At 39.6% G+C, this 25,292-nt stretch overlaps 1 long non-coding RNA gene across 1 annotated transcript in view; it reads right to left on the bottom strand.

Annotated features, from left to right (window-relative positions):
- Positions 1 to 6,677: 6,677 nt before the first annotated feature.
- The window catches only part of LOC148005253 (uncharacterized), a 78,844-nt gene continuing 60,229 nt past the window's right edge, over positions 6,678 to 25,292 (bottom strand). The window contains exon 4 of the long non-coding RNA XR_015623042.1: positions 6,678 to 10,239. This is a non-coding gene — a long non-coding RNA (uncharacterized LOC148005253). The remainder of the gene's footprint in view (positions 10,240 to 25,292) is intronic.

A 25,292-nucleotide genomic window follows, 5' to 3' on the forward strand; every position in this document is an offset into this window, starting at 1 on the left:
TAGCCTATGTTAGAGAAAGTTTTGTGGGTAGCTGAGAAGAATTATTTGGATAGAACATTATTTTATATGTTTTTTTTTTTTTATTTTTTTTTATTAACTTGAGTATTTCTTATATACATTTCGAGTGTTATTCCCTTTCCCGGTTTCCGGGCAAACATCCCCCTCCCCCCTCCCCTTCCTTATGGGTGTTCCCCTCCCAACCCTCCCACCATTGCCGCCCTCCCCCCATAGACTAGTTCACTGGGGGTTAAGTCTTAGCAGGACCCAGGGCTTCCCCTTTCATTGGTGCTCTTACTAGGATATTCATTGCTACCTATGGGGTCAGAGTCCAGGGTCAGTCCATGTATAGTCTTTAGGTAGTGGCTTAGTCCCTGGAAGCTCTGGTTGCTTGGCATTGTTGTACTTTTGGGGTCTCGAGCCCCTTCAAGCTCTTCCAGTTCTTTCTCTGATTCCTTCAATAGGGGACCTATTCTCAGTTCAGTGGTTTGCTGCTGGCATTCGCCTCTGTATTTGCTGTATTCTGGCTGTGTCTCTCAGGAGCGATCTACATCCGGCTCCTGTCGGTCTGCACTTCTTTGCTTCATCCATCTAGTCCAATTGGGTGGCTGTATATGTATGGGCCAAATGTGGGACAGGCTCTGAATGGGTGTTCCTTCAGTCTCTGTTTTGATCTTTGCCTCTCCCTTCCCTGCCAAGGGTATTCTTTTTCCTCATTTAAAGAAGGAGTGAAGCATTCACATTTTGATCATCCGTCTTGAGTTTCGTTTGTTCTAGGGATCTAGGGTAATTCAAGCATTTGGGCTAATAGCCACTTATCAATGAGTGCATACCATGTATGTCTTTCTGTGATTGGGTTAGTTCACTCAGGATGATATTTTCCAGTTCCAACCATTTGCCTACGAATTTCATAAACTCGTTGTTTTTGATAGCTGAGTAGTATTCCATTGTGTAGATGTACCACATTTTCTGTATCCATTCCTCTGTTGAAGGGCATCTGGGTTCTTTCCATTTTCTGGCTATTATAAATAAGGCTGCGATGAACATAGTGGAGCACGTGTCTCTTTTATATGTTGAGGCATCTTTTGGGTATATGCCCAAGAGAGGTATAGCTGGATCCTCAGGCAGTTCAATGTCCAATTTTCTGAGGAACCTCCAGACTGATTTCCAGAATGGTTTTACCAGTCTGCAATCCCACCAACAATGGAGGAGTGTTCCTCTTTCTCCACAACCTCGCCAGCATCTGCTGTCACCTGAGTTTTTGATCTTAGCCATTCTCACTGGTGTGAGGTGAAATCTCAGGGTTGTTTTGATTTGCATTTCCCTTATGACTAAAGATGTTGAACATTTCTTTAGGTATTTCTCAGCCATTCGGCATTCCTCAGCTGTGAATTCTTTGTTTAGCTCTGAACCCCATTTTTTAATAGGGTTATTTGTTTCCCTATGGTCTAACTTCTTGAGTTCTTTGTATATTTTGGATATAAGGCCTCTATCTGTTGTAGGGTTGGTAAAGATCTTTTCCCAATCTGTTGGTTGCCGTTTTGTCCTAACCACAGTGTCCTTTGCCTTACAGAAGCTTTGCAGTTTTATGAGATCCCATTTGTCAATTCTTGATCTTAGAGCATAAGCCATTGGTGTTTTGTTCAGGAAATTTTTTCCAGTGCCCATGTGTTCCAGATGCTTCCCTAGTTTTTCTTCTATTAGTTTGAGTGTGTCTGGTTTGATGTGGAGGTCCTTGATCCACTTCGACTTAAGCTTTGTACAGGGTGATAAGCCTGGATCGATCTGCATTCTTCTACATGTTGCCCTCCAGTTGAACCAGCACCATTTGCTGAAAATGCTATCTTTTTTCCATTGGATGGTTTTGGCTCCTTTGTCAAAAATCAAGTGACCATAGGTGTGTGGGTTCATTTCTGGGTCTTCAATTCTATTCCATTGGTCTATCTGTCTGTCTCTGTACCAATACCATGCAGTTTTTATCACTATTGCTCTGTAATACTGCTTGAGTTCAGGGATAGTGATTCCCCCTGAAGTCCTTTTATTGTTGAGGATAGCTTTAGCTATCCTGGGTTTTTTGTTATTCCAGATGAATTTGCAAATTGTTCTGTCTAACTCTTTGAAGAATTGGATTGGTATTTTGATGGGGATTGCATTGAATCTGTAGATTGCTTTTGGTAAAATGGCCATTTTTACTATATTAATCCTGCCAATCCATGAGCATGGGAGATCTTTCCATCTTCTGAGGTCTTCTTCAATTTCTTTCTTCAGTGTCTTGAAGTTCTTATTGTACAGATCTTTTACTTGCTTGGTTAAAGTCACACCGAGGTACTTTATATTATTTGGGTCTATTATGAAGGGTGTCGTTTCCCTAATTTCTTTCTCGGCTTGTTTCTCTTTTGTATAGAGGAAGGCAACTGATTTATTTGAGTTAATTTTATACCCAGCCACTTTGCTGAAGTTGTTTATCAGCTTTAGTAGTTCTCTGGTGGAACTTTTGGGATCACTTAAATATACTATCATATCATCTGCAAATAGTGATATTTTGACCTCTTCTTTTCCGATCTGTATCCCTTTGATCTCCTTTTGTTGTCTGATTGCTCTGGCTAGAACTTCAAGAACTATATTGAATAAGTAGGGAGAGAGTGGGCAGCCTTGTCTAGTCCCTGATTTTAGTGGGATTGCTTCAAGTTTCTCTCCATTTAGTTTAATGTTAGCAACTGGTTTGCTGTATATGGCTTTTACTATGTTTAGGTATGGGCCTTGAATTCCTATTCTTTCCAGGACTTTTATCATGAAGGGGTGTTGAATTTTGTCAAATGCTTTCTCAGCATCTAATGAAATGATCATGTGGTTCTGTTCTTTCAGTTTGTTTATATAATGGATCACGTTGATGGTTTTCCGTATATTAAACCATCCCTGCATGCCTGGGATGAAGCCTACTTGATCATGGTGGATGATTGTTTTGATGTGCTCTTGAATTCGGTTTGCCAGAATTTTATTGAGTATTTTTGCGTCGATATTCATAAGGGAAATTGGTCTGAAGTTCTCTTTCTTTGTTGTGTCTTTGTGTGGTTTAGGTATAAGAGTAATTGTAGATTCGTAGAAGGAATTCGGTAGGGCTCCATCTGTTTCAATTTTGTGGAATAGTTTGGATAATATTGGTATGAGGTCTTCTATGAAGGTTTGATAGAATTCTGCACTAAACCCATCTGGACCTGGGCTCTTTTTGGTTGGGAGACCTTTAATGACTGCTTCTATTTCCTTAGGAGTTATGGGGTTGTTTAACTGGTTTATCTGTTCCTGATTTAACTTCGATACCTGGTATCTGTCTAGGAAATTGTCCATTTCCTGAAGATTTTCAAGTTTTGTTGAATATAGGTTTTTATAGTAAGATCTGATGATTTTTTGAATTTCCTCTGAATCTGTAGTTATGTCTCCCTTTTCATTTCTGATTTTGTTAATTTGGATGCACTCTCTGTGTCCTCTCGTTAGTCTGGCTAAGGGTTTATCTATCTTGTTGATTTTCTCAAAGAACCAACTTTTGGTTCTGTTGATTCTTTCTATGGTCCTTTTTGTTTCTACTTGGTTGATTTCAGCTCTGAGTTTGATTATTTCCTGCCTTCTACTCCTCCTGGGTGTATTTGCTTCTTTTTGTTCTAGAGCTTTTAGGTGTGCTGTCAAGCTGCTGACATATGCTCTTTCCTGTTTCTTTCTGCAGGCACTCAGCGCTATGAGTTTTCCTCTTAACACAGCTTTCATTGTGTCCCATAAGTTTGGGTATGTTGTATCTTCATTTTCATTAAATTCTAAAAAGTTTTTAATTTCTTTCTTTATTTCTTCCTTGACCAGGTTATCATTGAGTAGAGCATTGTTCAATTTCCACGTATATGTGGGCGTTCTTCCCTTATTGTTATTGAAGACCAGTTTTAGGCCGTGGTGGTCCGATAGCACGCATGGGATTATTTCTATCTTTCTGTACCTGTTGAGGCCCGTTTTTTGACCAATTATATGGTCAATTTTGGAGAAAGTACCATGAGGAGCTGAGAAGAAGGTATATCCTTTTGCTTTAGGATAGAATGTTCTATAAATATCCGTTAAGTCCATTTGGCTCATGACTTCTCTTAGTCTGTCGACATCACTGTTTAATTTCTGTTTCCATGATCTGTCCATTGATGAGAGTGGGGTGTTGAAATCTCCCACTATTATTGTGTGAGGTGCAATGTGTGTTTTGAGCTTTAGTAAGGTTTCTTTTACGTATGTAGGTGCCCTTGTATTTGGGGCATAGATATTTAGGATTGAGAGTTCATCTTGGTGGATTTTTCCTTTGATGAATATGAAGTGTCCTTCCTTATCTTTTTTGATGACTTTTAGTTGGAAATTGATTTTATTTGATATTAGAATGGCTACTCCAGCTTGCTTCTTCTGACCATTTGCTTGGAAAGTTGTTTTCCAGCCTTTCACTCTGAGGTAGTGTCTGTCTTTGTCTCTGAGGTGTGTTTCCTGTAGGCAGCAGAATGCAGGGTCCTCGTTGCGTATCCAGTTTGTTAATCTATGTCTTTTTATTGGGGAGTTGAGGCCATTGATATTGAGAGATATTAAGGAATAGTGATTATTGTTTCCCTTTATATTCATATTTGGATGTGAGGTTATGTTTGTGTGCTTTCATTCTCTTTGTTTTGTTGCCAAGACGATTAGTTTCTTGCTTCTTCTAGGGTATAGCTTGCCTCCTTATGTTGGGCTTTACCATTTATTATCCTTTGTAGTGCTGGATTTGTAGAAAGATATTGTGTAAATTTGGTTTTGTCATGGAATATCTTGGTTTCTCCATCAATGTTAATTGAGAGTTTTGCTGGATACAGTAACCTGGGCTGGCATTTGTGTTCTCTTAGGGTCTGTATGACATCAGTCCAGGATCTTCTGGCCTTCATAGTTTCTGGCGAGAAGTCTGGTGTGATTCTGATAGGTCTCCCTTTATATGTTACTTGACCTTTTTCCCTTACTGCTTTTAATATTCTTTCTTTATTTTGTGCGTTTGGTGTTTTGACAATTATGTGACGGGAGGTGTTTCTTTTCTGGTCCAATCTATTTGGAGTTCTGTAGGCTTCTTGTATGCCTATGGGTATCTCTTTTTTTAGGTTAGGGAAGTTTTCTTCTATGATTTTGTTGAAGATATTTACTGGTCCTTTGAGCTGGGAGTCTTCACTCTCTTCTATACCTATTATCCTTAGGTTTGATCTTCTCATTGAGTCCTGGATTTCCTGTATGTTTTGGACCAGTAGCTTTTTCCGCTTTACATTATCTTTGACAGTTGAGTCAATGATTTCTATGGAATCTTCTGCTCCTGAGATTCTCTCTTCCATCTCTTGTATTCTGTTGGTGAAGCTTGTATCTACAGCTCCTTGTCTCTTCTTTTGGTTTTCTATATCCAGGGTTGTTTCCATGTGTTCTTTCTTGATTGCTTCTATTTCCATTTTTAATTCCTTCATCTGTTTGATTGTGTTTTCCTGGAATTCTTCAGGGATTTTTGCCATTCCTCTCTGTAGGCCTCTACTTGTTTATTAATGATTTCCTGTGTTTCCCTAAGTGTGTTCATGTCTTTCTTGAAGTCCTCCAGCATCATGATCAAATATGATTTTGAAACTAGATCTTGCTTTTCTGGTGTGTTTGGATATTCCATGTTTGTTTTGGCGGGAGAATTGGGCTCCGATGATGGCATGCAGTCTTGGTTTCTGTTGCTTGGGTTCCTGCGCTTGCCTCTCGCCATCAGATTATCTCTAGTGTTACTTTGTTCTGCTATTTCTGACAGTGGCTAGACTGACCTATAAGCCTGTGTGTCAGGAGTGCTGTAGACCTGTTTTCCTCTCTTTCAGTCAGTTATGGGGACAGTGTGTTCTGCTTTCCGGCCTGTAGTTTTTCCTCTCTACAGGTCTTCAGCTGTTCCTGTGGGCCTGTGTCTTGAGTTCACCAGGCAGCTTTCTTGCAGCAGAAAATTTGGTCTTACCTGTGGTCCCGAGGCTCAGGTTCGCTCGTGGGGTGCTGCCCAGGGGCTCTCTGCAGCGGCAGCAACCAGGGAGACCTGTGCCGCCCCTTCCGGGAGCTTCAGTGCACCAGGGTTCCAGATGGTCTTTGGCTTTTTCCTCTGGCGTCCGAGATGTGTGTGCAGGGAGCAGTCTCTTCTGGTTTCCCAGGCTTGTCTGCCTCTCTGAAGGTTTAGCTCTCCCTCCCACGGGATTTGGGTGCAGAGAACTGTTTATCCGGTCTGTTTCTTTCAGGTTCCGGCGGTGTCTCAGGCGCAGAAGTCCTGCCGCTCCTGGGCCCTCCCCCACGGGAGCCCAGAGGCCTTATACAGTTTCCTCTTGGGCCAGGGATGTGGGCAGGGGTGAGCAGTGTTGGTGGTCTCTTCCGCTCTGCAGCCTCAGGAGTGCCCACCTGACCAGGCGGTTGGGTCTCTCTCTCACCGGGTCTGGGAGCAGAGAGCTGCTGCGGGCCGGGATCCGCGGGTGTGGGACTTCCGGTCATTTTATATGTTTTTAAGGGTTTATTTGCTCTATGATATTATTTAATTCTGATGTTTCTCTGATTAGCTGTTTTTCTTCAGGATTATCTTTCTATTGGTTGAGGTGAGGTATTGAAGTCATCTTTTATTATTGCCCTGGGGTTAATCTGTGATTTTTTTTTTTGTAGTCAGTAGTTAGTAGAATTTGTGTTATGAAATTTGTTGGGTTGGGGATTTAGCTCAGTGGTAGAGCGCTTGCCTAGGAAGCGCATGGCCCTGGGTTCGGTCCCCAGCTCCGAAAAAAAGAACCAAAAAAAAAAAAAAAAGAAATTTGTTGCACCTGTGTTCAGTGTATTTCAAATTGTATTGTCCTCTTGACGGTTTGTTCCTTTAATCAGTATGAAGTGACCTTCTTTGGAGTGAAAACTTAAGGATTCTTTGGAAAGTCAGTTGTGACACATGGTGTTGTGTTGGGACTAACATGTGAAGGAGTGTTTTCCTTAAGCAGACACAAGTGAAAGGATGTTTTGCTAAAGCAAGCAGGTAAAAAGATGAGTGCTGAAGGAATCTTCACTAATGACATACACTGGTTTGACTTACATGCACTGTTGCGCTCTATTTGATTTGACTCTCTAGAGAGAGACATACCAAAACCTGCTCAAGAGGTTTCTTCAACTTCTTGCCTCTTCCTCGGACTTGGACCAATTGGCAGAGTGATGTCACCTGATACAGACTCATGTGGAATTTTGCTAAGACAGATTCACATGCTGAAGCAAGACATGTGGTGAGGCAAGACCAGTGGAGGACATGTGACATTTGGAGGGAGTATAAATAGGACTCAATGGACAATGGGGCTGCCCAATTTGTGTTACCCAATGGGAGCTTGGCTTGCTAGGATAGCTAGCTTGATAATACTTCTTGATCTCCACTTTGCTGAGAGAGGCATAGTCAGTAATTTCCCCTGGTATCTCTAGTGGTTATGGTTCCTCCTACTGACTCATGCTGATTTGGCTGATCTCTGCTAGGTCATGCCACCACTGCCGCAATCCCAACACTGCTGAACTAGACTGCTGATATATCTGTGAAGTGTTTGCAAGTCAATTGAGCTGCTGCTGTTGACCTGTGAACTGAACTGCCAATTTCCTGACAAAACAAATGGGATTTGCTCCAAAGAACCATTTGAAAAACAGGTCCAGTTGCCCCATATCCCAATAACCTTTCTTTCCCATTACCTCTGATGTAGGGAGAGAAGGGAGGTTAAAGTGTTGAAGAACCATTATTAAAAGTAGGAATTGGGAAAAAATTAAAGACTACAGGTGGTGCCCAATGCGGCTTAGGTGCTGGTGCCAGCTGGTACAGTCAGTGGGAAAAGCACAACTGGGGTAGTGAGGATGATTATAGAAAAGGGAGCCAGAAGATGCAAAAGACAGGTATGGGAGAGAAGCTGGTGAATACCATGCCAGTGAGCAAGTGTATTCTCTGTGTCTTTTAAAGTCAAGCAACACAAAGCATGACCAATTCCAGTAAGAAAAACAATGACCACAAATGCTTCAAGGGCAAGTTTATGGTACACATTATCTGTGTTTGACTAAGGTCATTTCTTTCAGGCTAGAACAGTCTCTCAAGGATGTATGTGCAAAAAGAGGAAGTTGGCAAGGTATAACACATGTCTTAATTAAAAACAAAGACAGATGTTGACAGACTCATTCATGATTAGTCACAAGAAAAAGTCAGCCAAAGTTAACTACAGAAGTGCTCCCCACATGTTCCTTGTTTTTATCTATATAAGCCAAAGCTGTCTCAGCTATTGGCGTGGAAAGACTGTGCCTGTCTTAGGCATCCCCTCAAGAAGTCTGGGCCTTACCTCATTACCTGTCATCGGTTGGTACAAGCAGTCATATCCTGTCTTAGGTTGATCCACCTGTGAGAGAATGTTACCCAATTTTGTGTGTGTGTGTGTGTGTGTGTGTGTGTGTGTGTGTATAAGAGGTACTTTATCAGTGCTGTCTTAGGTTGCCACTGGAAAACACAGTTCTTATCCATCATTGGCATATGAATTCTTGTATTCATGGACTGTCTTACATTGAGAAGGTTTTCAATATGATTATTCATCATTGACTACCAACTTCTGCTAGGGAAGTTGTTGGAGCTTGAACCAATGTAATTCGGATTTGACATCTGTAAAAGCTCTGATGATTCCTCTCAAAAGAACATGTATTAGACATGCCATACAAAGTATTGCAAAGCCAAGTCCTGCTACACCCAATAAGAGAGATGTAAATGAGGATCATGAGGGAAAAACAGCCTGTAACTTTTTCAGAATATCATTTGCAATGCCAGCAGCATCAAAAAAACAAAGGTTTTGCATTTCTTAAACTTATAACATCCTTATCCAGGGCTAACAAATCTAAAGAAGTATTCATATTATGTCAAAAACCCTGAAGGTGCCCTTTCACTTTCAGTTATGCTGATTCTTTTTACACATTTTTTTTGAGCTATACAAATCCAAAGATATAGAGGATGGCATCCCAAATAGCTTCTGACTTTCATTCCTTGTACCTCATCTCCCATGACCTGCACTATATCATATAATGTATCTATTCTTTGCTCTAGCAGTCTATCCAAATCTTCTCATATACACAGGGCATTGGTTACATTTTCTGCAAGATGGTTAATGTAACTAGCTTTTTGTACCTCTTTTGCTAAAGTCAATGCAGAGGTAGTAGTGCTGGCTATAAGAGTTATGAGAGCAACAACACCGACAGTGATCAGCCCAACCATATGTTTGCTCCTTGCAAGACCATGATCTAATTCTTCTAATATTTGTAAGCCCTTTCAGAATACCAAGGTTCAGATAGGTTTACAGAAATCTTCACAAAAGCTGTTTGGTATACAACCATTACAGATTGAACACCAGTGCGGAAACACAATTGGACAAAAGACAAGAGACATTGAACTCATTATCAGAGCCAATAACTGGTAACATTCCCATTAATAAAAGATTAAGAGGGGTAACAAAGAATGTCACATTTTCCTTAACCCCAGAACCTGTTCAATTTTTATCCACAGCAAACAAAATATCATGCAAGTTTACTGCCAATTTCCAAATAAGTTTGAAAATGTTCACAACCAGCACTCCAAATGCCCACTGTCATTTTCCATTTGTCCCATACTGGATTGATTTCCAGACCAGTCTCTGGTTGAGTTGGAACAATTAGTCACATTAAAGGAAAGAGGAGGGTCATTTTAACAACTTTTCCATTTGATTGATTTTTTTTGAAGGCAGGTTCCACAGTCTCCGTGTTCTCTGTCTCACAAAGTCTAAAAGCCTGAGGCAAGGCAGCTTGTCCAGTCTGGGATATAGGTACTCCTATGTTAATGTGTTACACTACAGTCTTAGAGATATTCTTATTCTGAGTCTGAGGGTCCACAGAAACACATCCAGCATTGGTTCTATTTCTAGAAAAACAAATAGGTAAGCCCTGACCCATAGCAGTGTAATTCACTAATTTGCAATACTTTTACTCTCAGACCAAGGAAACCCTAACAGATGAGTACTATCAGAGATCACAAGTACTTCTGGACTTGACCATAAAGAAGTATGTAGCAAAGGTGAATCAGGAACACGTGCTCAGTACAGCTTCCTTATCGCCATTGTCAGGGCACTCAGCAAGATCATGGTCCTTTGTCCCAACATCAGCATGTCTCACCAATCACTCTGGCAGCCACTTGGCATTTTCAGCATCCTGTGAAAAAACACATTGTGGTCTCATCCCCATATCAATATGGAGTCAGACCCATGCCATAATTCTGTCAAAGGATATTTCCATCTGCAAAATCTTGTTGGGTTTGAGGGTGCCAGAAATGTTCAGCTGCTGGTTTTTAAAATAAATAGAGCATGATAAAGATAGTTATATGGTGTAGGGGAGTATACTTCCCCCCTTTATCTTTAGCACTTGTTGTTTCAGTACTCTATGAGATCTTTCCACTTCCTTGCCCTCATGCGTTATAGGGAATTCCTGTTTTATGGAAAATATTGAATTGCTGACAAAAGGTTTGAAAGACTTTACATGTATATCTAGTGCCATTGTCGAGTTTTATGATTTTAGGAATGCCCAAAATAGCAAAGCATTTTAAACAATGAGTTGTAAGATGTTTAATAGCTCCTCCTGTCAAGACAGATGCCTATATAAATCCTGAATATGTATCTATTGTGACATGAATATACTTTAGCTTCCCAAAGTGAGAATATGAATAATTTGCCAAAGTTGATTAGGCAGCAGTCCTTGTGGATTCACACTATAATGGGATATAGAAGGTTGTGGACATTGAGAACATTGTTTAACAATGGTTCAAGTAGCTTCTTGAGAAATTTGAAATTGCCTGCTTGAACTCTTGCTATTTTGGTGATGAAGAGCATGTGATCATTGAACAACTTCAAATTTTGTTAGAGAAATAGCAGCAACACAAGTTAATGTATCTGCTGCTGAATTTCCCTCAGACAGGGGGCCAGGGAGGTTGGTATGGGCCTTGATGTGCCCCACATAATATGGATGTTTTCTGTTCCCCATGCTAGATTGAATTTTCTGAAACAATTATACAATTTGACTATTCTGAGAATTTAGATAAAAGACAGGCTCTGGCATTGGTAAAACTTGAGCAATGGGCTGGCTGTCTGTATACAGAAATTAAAATGAGAAAGTTGTCATTGTAAAATTATAATAAATGGTTTTCTTTTACCCACACTTGATCTGGCACCACAGAGTCCCAAGATATCTAGTAGATATCTTAGTCTCAGTCAGCACAGCCTCTCACCCGCTTTGCTCCATCCCATACCACACTGCAGAAGGCCTCTCTCTAAGCCTGGCAACAATCTCTCTGCCCATCCAGTTCCCAAAGCAGGCTGCCACCATGGCAGAAATATACATCCTAATTCCATAGCAGCTCAGTGTTCCAGCCGCCACAAATTCTCTTAAACTGAAATCGCCACATGAAAGAGCACACAACACAATAACCTCTGATCTAATTGATAAGATATAATTGCCCATCTACACATACAAAGCCCTGTACACATCCATCCCTTAAGAACATTCATAACAACCTGTAAAGGTACAGTGTGTTACAATATTAATGTCAGACTCCATGTTCTCTCTCGGTGGCAACTCTCCCCGTCTCCTCTCCTCCTCCATTCCATTCCCATCTCTTCCCCTTTCCTCAAACTTTTCTCGCAACCATCCTTCTCGGCCAATGACAGGCCTCATTCTATCTTGTACCTGTCTCACCTGTGACATCCCACAGAAGGTTACTTTTCAAATCCAATATATAGGCAGCTCTTCTATTAGAAGATCCATCAGTAAAGACTAAAGCAGCTTATTTTATAGGCGTAGTGCTCAAATTATGGGCAAATATGAACTCATGAACCCTAGCAAATTGTAACAATTTATGGCAAGGATAATGATTGTCATTTTTTCCTGAAAATTGGTAAATATCATAAGCCAACTCTCCATACTTTGATATAGCCAATCAATTTGCAATTCAGTAAAAGGTTCAAGGATTTCTTTGAAATCCTTTCCAAAATATTTGCATGATTCTCCCCTGGTTAGTTCCACTAACATGGCGACCCCTTCATAGTAAGGAGTAACTACTTAAGCAGGAGAGACCAATAGATGTAACCAGAGTAATGTGCCATTCTTCCACAACACTGCAGTAGGCATATGTGTAAAATGTAAGCTACCCATGGCCCAGCATAGTCAATACAATGAGTTACTTGTTATATAGCCTTTTCAACTAAATATAATACTTGACATCCTTCCTCAGTTATAAACCATGGAGATAAAGGATCATAATCTCCTTTTAAGATGTTGAATAATAGCTGTAATTCATCCATAGTTATCTTTAAGAATTGATCTAAGCCAAACAATCCTAATAGTTTCTGAAAATCATTTAAAGTTTTTATTTTATCTTTTCTCAGCTGTGTTTTTTGAGGTAAAATAGTTTTGGGGTATAATTGGTGTCCCAAATATTTATAGAGGGGCTCATGATGAATTTTCTCTGGAGCAACAGTCAACCCCTTTTCCTTCAATGCTTGCAGTAATTGGACATAGGCATGCAGCAAAGAACCTTGATTTTCAGCTAAAAATATAGCATCCATATAGTAAACTATAGACACATGTAAATATATCTAACACTGGCAATTGCTTGAGCTACAAACTTTTGGCATAAAGCAGATCTATTAGCCATTCCCTATGGTAAAACTTTCCAGTGGTATCTTCTCACAGGTTCTTTAAAGTCGGTAGATGGGGCATTAAAGGCAAATTGTTCGAAATCTTGGGGATGAAGGATAGTGCTATAAAAGCAATCCTTTAAATCTAGTATAATCTTACAAATATTAGAGGGAAGATCAGAGGGTATAGGTAATCTGGGTTGTAAAGCCTCCATTAATTCCATAGTTTCATTGACCTTTCTTAGATCTTGCAATAGTCTCCACTTCCAAGACTTCTTTTTAATTGCAAATATAGGAGAGTTCAAAGGAGAATTGGAGAGTTCAATAAGACTGCTGTTAAGTTGCTCCTGCTCTAGCTGTTCTACCGCAGTATTTCTTTTTCTACATCAAGAGGTCACTGATCTACCATACAGGTGAATCAGTGACCCAGGTAATGTTATCACCATGGTTAGCAGGTCAGTCAATGACCTCTACTGAAGATACCCTAACCAGGTTCAGGATCTCCACGTTCCAGGTATAATAGGGTCCTTTCTGCCCTGGCTTTGTTGGTAAAAGCCCTTGTTAAACATTTGTTGCATGATTACATCATTAGGGTTAAATAGCACAACACCCATTTCTTTCATAATATCCCTTCCCCATAAATTGAGAGGCAGTCCAGCAACAATAGATGGCTGAAGTTGCCACTATGCCCCTCATAATAAGTCCTCCCAATTTAAGAGATCATTGCTTTGTTCAGAGATTTGACTTTGCCCCATCCCTTGTAGTTGAGTCATAGTGGCCTGTTTAGGCCATTGTTCAGCAGCAATGACACATGTGCCAGTATCTAAAAGACTAGAAAAAATTTCCCATTAATTTTTAAAATAAGCTCTAATCATTAAAAAGAAATAGTCCGCACCCAATAGGCATCAGAGGATCCAAAACCAGCATTCCCTCAGTGTTTTATTTTGCTTCTATTGTGTGAATTTATTATGAGTAATAAGAATAATTGAGCTATTCTCTGCCCTGGTTACAATACAGATATGGTCCCAGGAGAGGAGGTCATAATTTTTATTTCTCCTCCATATTCTGAGTCAATTGCTCGTGGGGTTACTAACAATAAACTTACTGTTCCCTGGGGGATAGGACCACAGACGCCAGTAGGCAATGTTTGCACACCCATTTCAGGGGTCAGTAATGAATAGCTGGAGGGACCAAGGTCCAATCCTGTGCTTCCTGGGGTGGCTCGACAGAGGCCTCAAATGGATTTCCTTGCTGTGGGACATATTGTGTTTCCCCATAGCATTGTTCCAAGGCCTGGGGCTGCCCCCTCCCCCTATTTCCTGAAGGAAGTACGTTACCCAGGTTATCTCTCTTAGATTTGCACTCCTTAGCCCAAATGTTTTTCTCTTTTATTATGGGGACACAAGCCTGAATCCTTTATGTGAGCAATATTAGACTTTACCTTATCACCACTCTCTGGACATTGCTTTGTTTGATGCCTTATTTTTTCCACATCCAAAACATTTCCTTGGATGCCCAGAATATCTAAAAAAATTTTGAGGCTTTTGTTGCTGAAACAAAATTTGTTTAATAGTTTTTCTCTGCAAGGCAGCAGCCATAGCCAATCCTTGAGTATTGGATAGTCCTATATCTGTACATAAATGGATATATTCAGAAATATCTCCATTCTTTCTGTGTGGGTGAATTGGTGCTTGACAAGCAGGGTTTGCATTTTCATATGCTAGCTGCTTTACTAGTAAAAGGTCATCATCAGAATTATGAAAAATTCTGGCATCAGCTTTCAGAAGTCGATCCACAAATTTCTGAAAAGGCTCATCTGGCCCTTGTCTTCTTTTTGATATGTCTTGATGCAGTAGGTAAAGCACCCCAAGCCTTACTCACAACAGTGCTAATCTGTGCATAGACTCCAGGGTTATGTACATCAACTGCTGGGATGTCCCTACATATCGTCCTTCTCTGGCCAGCATTTCATAATGTACCCCAGCATTATTAGCACAGACATTTGGTTCAGCAGTTCACTGACTGACAATGCTCAACAAATTCTGTTTTCCAAAGTAAATTAGCCTTCTCCACTTAAGCAAACTCTAGCCAGCGGTTACCAATCACTAAAGGTAAAGCATCTGCAGCTAAATTCTCAAGTATAGCCATAGTGAAAGGAGAGGTAGGCCTATATTGGGCTCATTCAGCCTTTAATTTCTTCAACTATTTAAAAAAAAGTATAGGTAAATGAATTCTAACAAGATTGTCCTGTGCATCATGCTCCTCAAAAACAGGGCACTGTAAACAAAATCCTTGTATTTCTAGAGCATGTTGCAATCCTGCCTACAATAAAGACATAATTTCTTTTTTATTTTATGAATTTCATAGGCAAATGGATGGAACTGGAAAATATCATCCTGAGTGAGGTAACCCAACCACAGAAAAACACACATGGTATACACTCATTGATAAGTGGATATTAGCTCGAATTACCCTAGATGTACAGAACACATGAAACTCAAGAAGGATAATCCAAATGCGGATGCTTCACTCCTTCTTTAAAAGGGGAACATGAATACCCTTGCGAAGGAATAGGGAAGCAAAGTTTAGAACAGAGGCTGAAGGAACGCCCATTCAGAGCCTGCCCCACATGTGGCCCATACATATACAGCCACCAAACTAGATAAGATGGATGAAGCAAAGAAGTGCAGGCTGACAGGAACCAGATATAGATTTCTCCTGAGAGACACAGCCAGAATATGGCAAATACATAGGCGAATGCCATCATTAAACCACTGAACTGAGAACGGGACCCCCATTGAAGGAATCAGAGAAAGGACTGAAAGAGCTGAAGGGGCTTAAGACCCCATATGAACAACAATGCTAACCAACCAGAGCTTCCAGGGACTAAGCCACTACCCAAAGACTATACATGGACTGACTCTGGTCTCCAACTGCATAGATAGCAATGAATAGCCTAGTAAGAGCACCAGTGGAAGGGGAAGCCCTTGGTCCTGCCAAGGCTGGACCCCCTAGTGAACGGGATTCTTGTGGGGAGGGCGGTAATGGGTGGAGGATGGGGAGGGGAACACCCATGTAGAAGGGGAGAGAAAGGGGTAAGGGGGATGTTGGCCTGCAAACTGGGAAAGGGAATAACATTTGAAATATAAATAAGAAATACCCAATTTAATAAAGATGGGAAAATAAAGAGCAAGAGCCTTTCCTCCACCGCCACCCCCACCCAATGTTCATCAATGTCACTAAAGGATTCTGTCTCTTCATAGGTGGATATACAACTGCTAAAATACTAGGCACAATAATATCCTCCTCCTTTTCTTCAGTCTGCAACTTCCCTAATTTTTCCCCATTATATGAGTAAGACCTTGCATGAATTGTTGAAGTTGCTCTTTTTTTTCATCCTTACCCTTATGTCTATGAGTTTCTACAAACAATCCTCATTATGATACTTTGCAGCTTCTTCCTCTAAGTCTTCTTTCTCTGGATCAAGAGGTTCCTCTTTCAGTGTTGTTATAGCCTTTTTAGTATCCTCATAAAGAGAAGGTGTAGTCGGCTTGGAAGCACTATCTTTATTTAATTTGGGCTTATCTAATCACTGCTGGAGGATCTAATATCACTTGGACCAATTCCTTCTCATGTCTAGTGTCCAGGCTGTCCTTAATTAAAGCCCACAAGCTAAAAGTGTCTTCGATTTTGGATTTTCTCAGGCCTATTGGTATCATAATGATCATACATATTTTGTCCTACCTTTATCCAAGTTTCTAAATTTATGGTCCTCTTTTCAGGGAACCAAGGGCTTATTTCCTCTACAAAATCTAAAAACTTGAGCTACTGCTTCTGGCTTCTTTTAGCTCCCCATGCTCTAGACATATCTCTGAGCATATGTACAAAAAGCAAGCCAATGTTTCCCATTTTTCTTGTTTCTTCTTTCTTTTATCTTTTCCTTTTGTCTGTCTTTCGTTTTTACTGAGCACTCTTACCTTTTTTGACTTCCTTACTTTTCAGCTCTCTTATCTATGTTTTCCTATGTCTTTTACTCCTGACCATTACTCACCACTGCCAACACTTTCACTTTTCCTTAGCACTTCACTTCTAGCAGTTTCCTTCACTGTGTTCCCCTTAGTGGAGCCTTTACAATGGGCACCACTTGCTGGAGACTGCCAGTCAATTAACATGAAAATCACAACTGGGGGAGTGAGGATGATTATAGGAAACCAAAAAGGCAGAAAGAAGATGTAAGAGACAGATATAGGAGGGCTGTGGGTCAATAGTACACAAACAGCAAGTATATTTTCTCAGTGTCTTTTAAAGGCAAGCAGCAGAAAGCATGATCAATTCTATAAAGTTAAATGATAACCACAAATGCTTAGATGGCGAGCTTCTAGTACAGTTTGACTCATCACATTTTCTTCAGGCTTGGACAGTCTGTAAGGACATATGTGTAAGTGGAGAAACATGGCAGAATATGAAACATGTCTTAACTAAAAACAAAGATAGGTGTTAGTCAACTCATTCATGAGTAATCACAAGCAAGAAGTCAGCCAAAGATAACTCCAGATAGTCTCACCATAGGGGTGATATGGTAGTTGCTCTTGGGGAAGGTATTGATGCAGGTGATATAGAGAATAATTGAAAGCTGTGACCATGGTCAAAAAACAGGGCACTCAGGACTGTTTCTAAATTTATAAAAGGGGCCACTGCTGACATACCAACAACCCCTAAAATTGTTATCAAACCAGCCTTTCTGACAAGAGCAGAGGCCCATAAAAGAAAAATTGGAGGCACTTGAACAACCAGTACAAGAGCAGCTAGAGGCTCAACATATAGAAGTCTACCAGTCTATGGAATTTTCTTCTGTTTGTTGTAAAAAAGAAATCAGGAAAATGAAGGTTGATAATGGATTTAAGAGCAGGTAACAAAGTAATTCAGCCAATGGGTCTTTTATAGCTCAGACTTCCTTTATCATCTTTGTTACAAAAATCATGGCCTATAATAATAATAGATTTGAAAGATTGTTTTTTCTCAATACCCTTGCATGGCAAAGATAGGAAAAGATTTGGTTTTTCAGTACTTTGAATAATAGTTAACCACTAAAGAAATACCAATGGCAGGTAGTGTTAAGTAGTACAACTTTATGTCAGTATTTTGTGCAACAACCATTAGAAATAATTTGTAAACAATTTCCTTGGTCTATCATTTATTATTATATGGATAATATTCTGTTGGCTGATTTTGACAAAGATGTTTTAGAGAATATACTTAAGATAGCACACAAAAAAATCTGCCATGCTGGGGGTTATAGATTGCTTCAAAAAATACAAAAAGGAGTTTCACTTAGTTATTTGGGGTATAAAATCAGTCAACAAAAAATTTGACCATAAAAGGTACAGGTATCTATAGGGACCAATTGCAAACTCTTAACAATTTTCAAAAATTAATGGGACATATTAACTGACTAAGGTTGACAATTGAATTAAGTACATATAAGTTAAGTAATTTGTTTCAAACATTATAAGGAGATTCAAATGTAAATAGCCCACAATTTCTAACAGCTGAAGCAGAAAAAGACTAAACTCCTGTAGTACAAAGACTGCAAGAGTAATTTGTGGATTGAATTGATCCAAAACTTGATTGTATTCTGGTCATTTTACCTTCAACTCATTCGCCTACTAGACTCATTATGCCAAGGTAAGAAGATAGTATTTTAGAATGGATTTTAGTAGCTCATAAACAAAGTAAAAAATTGAAGACATATAGAGAGAAAATTTCTGAATTAATTATAAAAGGTAGAATAAGACTATGTCAATAGGCAGGAACAAATTCAGCTGAAATTTTAGTACCTCTTACAAATATGCTAAGATTATGCCTTTATGGGTGATCAGTGAAGATTGGCAAAAAGGTTGTACTTCGTGGGTGAAATTAATAACAAATATACAAAAAGCAAATATATACAGTTTATAAAGAGAACTAATTGGATTCTTTCAAATATGGTAAAGAGAACAATTGCAGAGGCACACATTTTATACTGTTGTAAACAAGATAGTGGTAAGTCAGATGAAAAAAGCAAGGTGGTCAAATGTCCATAAATATCAGTTCAAATATCAGAATTGTATGTTATCCTTATGGTATTTTTAGACTATCCTGAATCTCTTAACATAATTACTGATGCTTTATATGCAGAGCCGTTTTGCATATACAGATAGCTGAATTTGTACCTGTTAACTCAGAATTAACCTTGTTATTTATAAAATTAAAACAGGCTATCAGAAGTAGAAATTATCCATTATATATTACTGATATTCAGTCTCATACAGGTTTACTAGGCCCATTAGCTCAAGGAAATGATGAAATTAACCAATTAATAATAAGAAATGCATTAGAAGCCTCAAATTTTCATGAGAAACATGTTAATGGGGAAGGTTTAAAGAAAAAAAATTCCATCGCTTAACAACAAGCCAAAAAAATAATTAAAAAATTTCCTACTTGTTCTTTATACAACCGAACTCTATTGCCTGCTAGTAGTAATCCTCAGGGTACCAAAAGAAATGACATCTGGCAGATGGACGCTTTCCATAGCAAATAGCCCACGTGGTTTACAAATTGTCTGTTAATGATTTCTCCTGAAAGTCATACAGATCAACTTCAAAAGGGCTAATCCTAATGACTGATCACACGGAGACTGGATAAACACAGACTAGATAATACAGAGACTGGAAAGACAGTACAGAGACTGGGTAAATATAGGGACTGGGCAATAAATGCAACAGCTAGCTTTTTTCAGACTAACCGTTTTTTTCCCTTGGGGCCCAAAAAGGAATTCTTCACCCCAATTCAGCAAGGAAAGAAGACCATAGTCCCAATCCCTTAAATTGGGGTGAGTGATTTGGTCACTTGGTGTGTTATGGGTGTTATCATCTAGGATGGTAAGTTGTTTTGTTTAATTGTTGCATATTGATAATTTAAAGTAGTTTTGTTTTAGTTACTGTACATGAATAGAAGTGCAAGGCTTTGCTTAACTATTGTATTCTATATTAATAGAAATTTAGGGTTTTTAATTATTATATTCTGTATTGATAGAAATTTAAAGTATTTTTAATTATTATATATTGATAGAAATTTAAGGTGGCTTTGTTAGACTATGGTTCAACTATATCATACATAGCCATTAATTGAAAATGTGATGGTTCTTATACTTATTTCTATTGTGTATAGAGAAGAGGATGATTCCTAAACAGAAAGGGGGGTATGAAGTGGGAAAGTCAGTTGTGTCAAATGGTGTTGTGCTGGGGCAAACACATTGAAGGACTTTCCCTAAAGTGAACACAAGGGTATTTTGCTAAAGCAGACACACAGAGGAACATTTCTTTTAGGAAGACACAGGTGAAAGAATGTTTTGCTAAAGCTAACGACATACATGTATTGGTTCCCCTTACGTGAATTATTGATTTGACTGCATAGAGAGAAATGCACCAAAAACAAAAACAAACAAACAAACAAACAAAAATTTCTTGAGAAGTTCCTGCAGCGTCTTGCTGCTTCCTCAGACTTGGACCAATTGGCAGAGGGCCCTGGTCCCTCCTGCTGACTTGTGCTGAGCTGAGCCCTAGCTGTTCTTGCTAGGTCATGCCACGACTGCTGCTATCCTGACCCTACCTAACTGGACTGCTGATATATCTGTGAAGTGTTTGCAAGGGGGATGACCCACTGACCTGTGAACCGAACTGCTGATTTCCCGACAAAGAGATGGGGTTTGCTCCAAAGAACCATTTCAAAACAGGTCCACTTCCCCATAATATTATAACCTTCCTTTTATACTAAATCTGTTGGGTGATGGGCTAGTCGGGAGGTTAAAGCATTTAATAAGCATCATTAAAAATAGGCATTGAAAAATTAAAGCCTACACTTCCTTATCATTTCTTTCTTTCTTTTTTTTATTAACTTGAGTATTTCTTATATACATTTCGAGTGTTATTCCCTTTCCCGGTTTCCGGGCAAACATCCCCCTTCCCCCTCCCCTTCTTTATGGGTGTTCCCCTCCCCATCCTCCCCCCCTTGCCGCCCTCCCCCCCTTGCCGCCCTCCCCCCAACAATCTAGTTCACTGGGGGTTCAGTCTTAGCAGGACCCAGGGCTTCCCCTTCCACTGGTGCTCTTACTAGGATATTCATTGCTACCTGTGAGGTCAGAGTCCAGGGTCAGTCCATGTATAGTCTTTAGGTAGTGGCTTAGTCCCTGGAAGCTCTGGTTGCTTGGCATTGTTGTACATATGGGGTCTCGAGCCCCTTCAAGCTCTTCCAGTTCTTTCTCTGATTCCTTCAACGGGGGTCCTATTCTCAGTTCAGTGGTTTGCTGCTGGTATTCGCCTCTGTGTTTGCTGTATTCTGGCTGTGTCTCTCGGGAGAGATCTACATCCGGCTCCTGTCGGCCTGCACTTCTTTGCTTCATCCATTTTTGTCTAATTGGATGGCTGTATATGTATGGGCCACATGTGGAGCAGGCTCTGAATGGGTGTTCCTTCAGTCTCTGTTTTAATCTTTGCCTCTCTATTCCCTGCCAAGGGTATTCTTCTTCCCCTTTTAAAGAAGGAGTGAAGCATTCACATTTTGATCATCCGTCTTGAGTTTCATGTGTTCTGTGCATCTAGGGTGATTCAAGCATTTGGGCTAATAGCCACTTATCAATGAGTGCATACCATGTGTGTTTTTCTGTGATTGGGTTACCTCACTCAGGATGATATTTTCCAGTTCCAACCATTTGCCTACGAATTTCATAAAGTCATTATTTTTGATAGCTGAGTAATATTCCATTGTGTAGATGTACCACATTTTCTGTATCCATTCCTCTGTTGAAGGGCATCTGGGTTCTTTCCAGCTTCTGCCTATTATAAATAAGGCTGCTATGAACATAGTGGAGCACGTGTCTTTTTTATATGTCAGGGCATCTTTTGGGTATATGCCCAAGAGAGGTATAGCTGGATCCTCAGGCAGTTCAATGTCCAATTTTCTGAGGAACCTCCAGACTGATTTCCAGAATGGTTGTACCAGTCTGCAATCCCACCAACAATGGAGGAGTGTTCCTCTTTCTCCGCATCCTCGCCAGCATCTGCTGTCACCTGAGTTTTTGATCTTAGCCATTCTCACTGGTGTGAGGTGAAATCTCAGGGTTGTTTTGATTTGCATTTCCCTTATGACTAAAGATGTTGAACATTTCTTTAGGTATTTCTCAGCCATTCGGCATTCCTCAGCTGTGAATTCTTTGTTGAGCTCTGAACCCCATTTTTTAATAGGGTTCTTTGTCTCCCTGCGGTCTAACTTCTTGAGTTCTTTGTATATTTTGGATATAAGGCCTCTATCTATTGTAGGATTGGTAAAGATCTTTTCCCAATCTGTTGGTTGCCGTGTTGTCCTAACCATGGTGTCCTTTGCCTTACAGAAGCTTTGCAGTATTATGAGATCCCATTTGTCGATTCTTGATCTTAGAGCATAAGCCATTGGTGTTTTGTTCAGGAAATTTTTTCCAGTGCCCATGTGTTCCAGATTCTTCCCTAGTTATTCTTCTATTAGTTTGAGTGTGTCTGGTTTGATGTGGAGGTCCTTGATCCACTTGGACTTAAGCTTTGTACAGGGTGATAAGCATGGATCGATCTGCATTCTTCTACATGTTGCCCTCCAGTTGAACCAGCACCATTTGCTGAAAATGCTATCTTTTTTCCATTGGATGGTTTTGGCTCCTTTGTCAAAAATCAAGTGCCCATAGGTGTGTAGGTTCATTTCGAGGTCTTCAATTCTGTTCCATTGGTCTATCTGTCTGTCTCTGTACCAATACCATGCAGTTTTTACCACTATTGCTCTGTAATACTGCTTGAGTTCAGGGATAGTGATTTCCCCAGAAGTCCTTTTATTGTTGGGGATAGTTTTAGCTATCTTGGGTTTTTGGTTATTTCAGATGAATTTGCAAGTTGTTCTGTCTAACCCTTTGAAGAATTAGATTGGTATTTTGATGGGGGTTGCATTGAATCTGTAGATTGCTTTTGGTAAAATGGTCATTTTTACTATATTAATCCTGCCAATCTATGAGCATGGGAGATCTTTCCATCTTCTGAGATCTTCTTCAATTTCTTTCTTCAGAGACTTGAAGTTCTTATCGTACAGATCTTTTACTTGCTTGGTTAAAGTCACACTGAGGTATTTTACATTATTTGGGATTATTATGAAGGGTGTCGTTTCCCCAATTTCTTTCTCAGCTTGTTTCTCTTTGGTGTAGACAAATGCTACTTATTTATTTGAGTTAATTTTATACCCAGCCACTTTGCTGAAGTTGTTTATCAAGTTTACTAGTTCTCTGGTGGAACGGTTGGGATCACTTAAATATACTATCATATCATCTGCAAATAGTGATATTTTGACTTCTTTTCCGATCTGTATCCCCTTGACCTCCTTTTGTTGTCTGATTGCTCTGGCTAGAACTTCAAGAACTATATTGAATAAGTAGGGAGAGAGTGGGCAGCCTTGTCTAGTCCCTGATTTTAGTGGGATTGCTTCAAGTTTCTCTCCATTTAGTTTAATGTTAGCAACTGGTTTGCTGTATATGGCTTTTACTATGTTTAGGTATGGGCCTTGAATTCCTATTCTTTCCAGGACTTTTATCATGAAGGGGTGTTGAATTTTGTCAAATGCTTTCTCAGCGTCTAATGAAATGATCATGTGGTTTTGCTCTTTCAGTTTGTTTATATAATGGATCACGTTGATGGTTTTCCGTATATTAAACCATCCCTGCATGCCTGGGATGAAGCCTACTTGATCATGGTGGATGATTGTTTTGATGTGCTCTTGGATTCGGTTTGCCAGAATTTTATTGAGTATTTTTGCGTCGATATTCATAAGGGAAATTGGTCTGAAGTTCTCTTTCTTTGTTGGGTCTTTGTGTGGTTTAGGTATAAGAGTAATTGTGGCTTCATAGAAGGAATTCGGTAGTGCTCCATCTGTTTCAATTTTGTGGAATAGTTTGGATAATATTGGTATGAGGTCTTCTATGAAGGTCTGATAGAATTCTGCACTAAACCCGTCTGGATCTGGGCTCTTTTTGGTTGGGAGACCTTTAATGACTGCTTCTATTTCCTTAGGAGTTATGGGGTTGTTTAACTGGTTTATCTGTTCCTGATTTAACTTCGGTACCTGGTACCTGTCTAGGAAATTGTCATTTTCCTGCAGATTTTCAAGTTTTGTTGAATATAGGCTTTTATAGTAAGATCTGATGATTTTTTGAATTTCCTCTGAATCTGTAGTTATGTCTCCCTTTTCATTTCTGATTTTGTTAATTTGGACGCATTCTCTGTGTCCTCTCGTTAGTCTGGCTAAGGGTTTATCTATCTTGTTGATTTTCTCAAAGAACCAACTTTTGGTTCTGTTGATTCTTTCTATGGTCCTTTTTGTTTCTACTTGGTTGATTTCAGCTCTGAGTTTGATTATTTCCTGCCTTCTACTCCTCCTGGGTGTATTTGCTTCTTTTTGTTCTAGAGCTTTTAGGTGTGTTGTCAAGCAGGTGACATATGCTCTTTCCTGTTTCTTTCTGCAGGCACTCAGCACTATAAGTTTTCCTCTTAGCACAGCTTTCATTGTGTCCCATAAGTTTGGGTATGTTGTACCTTCATTTTCATTAAATTCTAAAAAGTCTTTAATTTCTTTCTTTATTTCTTCCTTGACCAGGTTATCATTGAGTAGAGCATTGTTGAATTTCCACGTATATGTGGGCATTCTTCCCTTATCGTTATTGAAGACCAGCTTTAGGCCATGGTGGTCTGATAGCACGCATGGGATTATTTCTATCTTTCTGTACCTGTTGAGGCCTGTTTTTTGACCAATTATATGGTCAATTTTGGAGAAAGTACCATGAGGAGCTGAGAAGAAGGTATATCCTTTTGCTTTAGGATAGAATGTTCTATAACTCTATAACATGTTTGGCTCAGGACTTCTCTTAGTCTGTCTACGTCTCTGTTTAATTTCTGTTTCCATGATCTGTCCATTGATGAGAGTGGGGTGTTGAAATCTCCTACTATTATTGTGTGAGGTGCAATGTGTGTTTTGAGCTTTAGTAAGGTTTCTTTTATGTATGTAGGTGCCCTTTTATTTGGGGCATAGATATTTAGGATTGAGAGTTCATCTTGGTGGATTTTTCCTTTGATGAATATGAAGTGTCCTTCTTTATCTTTTTTGATGACTTTTACTTGAAAATTGATTTTATTTGATATTAGAATGGCTACTCCAGCTTGCTTCTTCCGACCATTTTCTTGGAAAGTTGTTTTGAAAGAGGTAGTGTCTGTCTTTGTCTCTTAGGTGCACTTCCTGTAGGCAGCAGAATGCAGGGTCCTCATTGCGTATCCAGTTTGTTAATCCATGTCTTTTTATTGGGTAGTTGAGGCCATTGATGTTGAGAGATATTAAGGAATAGTGATTATTGCTTCCTGTTATATTCATATTTGGATATGAGGTTATGTTTGTGTGCTTTTCTTCTCTTTGTTTTGTTGCCAAGACGATTAGTTTCTTGCTTCTTCTAGGGTATAGCTTGCCTCCTTATGTTGGGCT

This window comes from Rattus norvegicus, chromosome 6 (genome assembly GCF_021556685.1).
Source record: "Rattus norvegicus strain SHRSP/BbbUtx chromosome 6, alternate assembly SHRSP_T2T, whole genome shotgun sequence".
Taxonomy (NCBI): domain Eukaryota; kingdom Metazoa; phylum Chordata; class Mammalia; order Rodentia; family Muridae; genus Rattus; species Rattus norvegicus.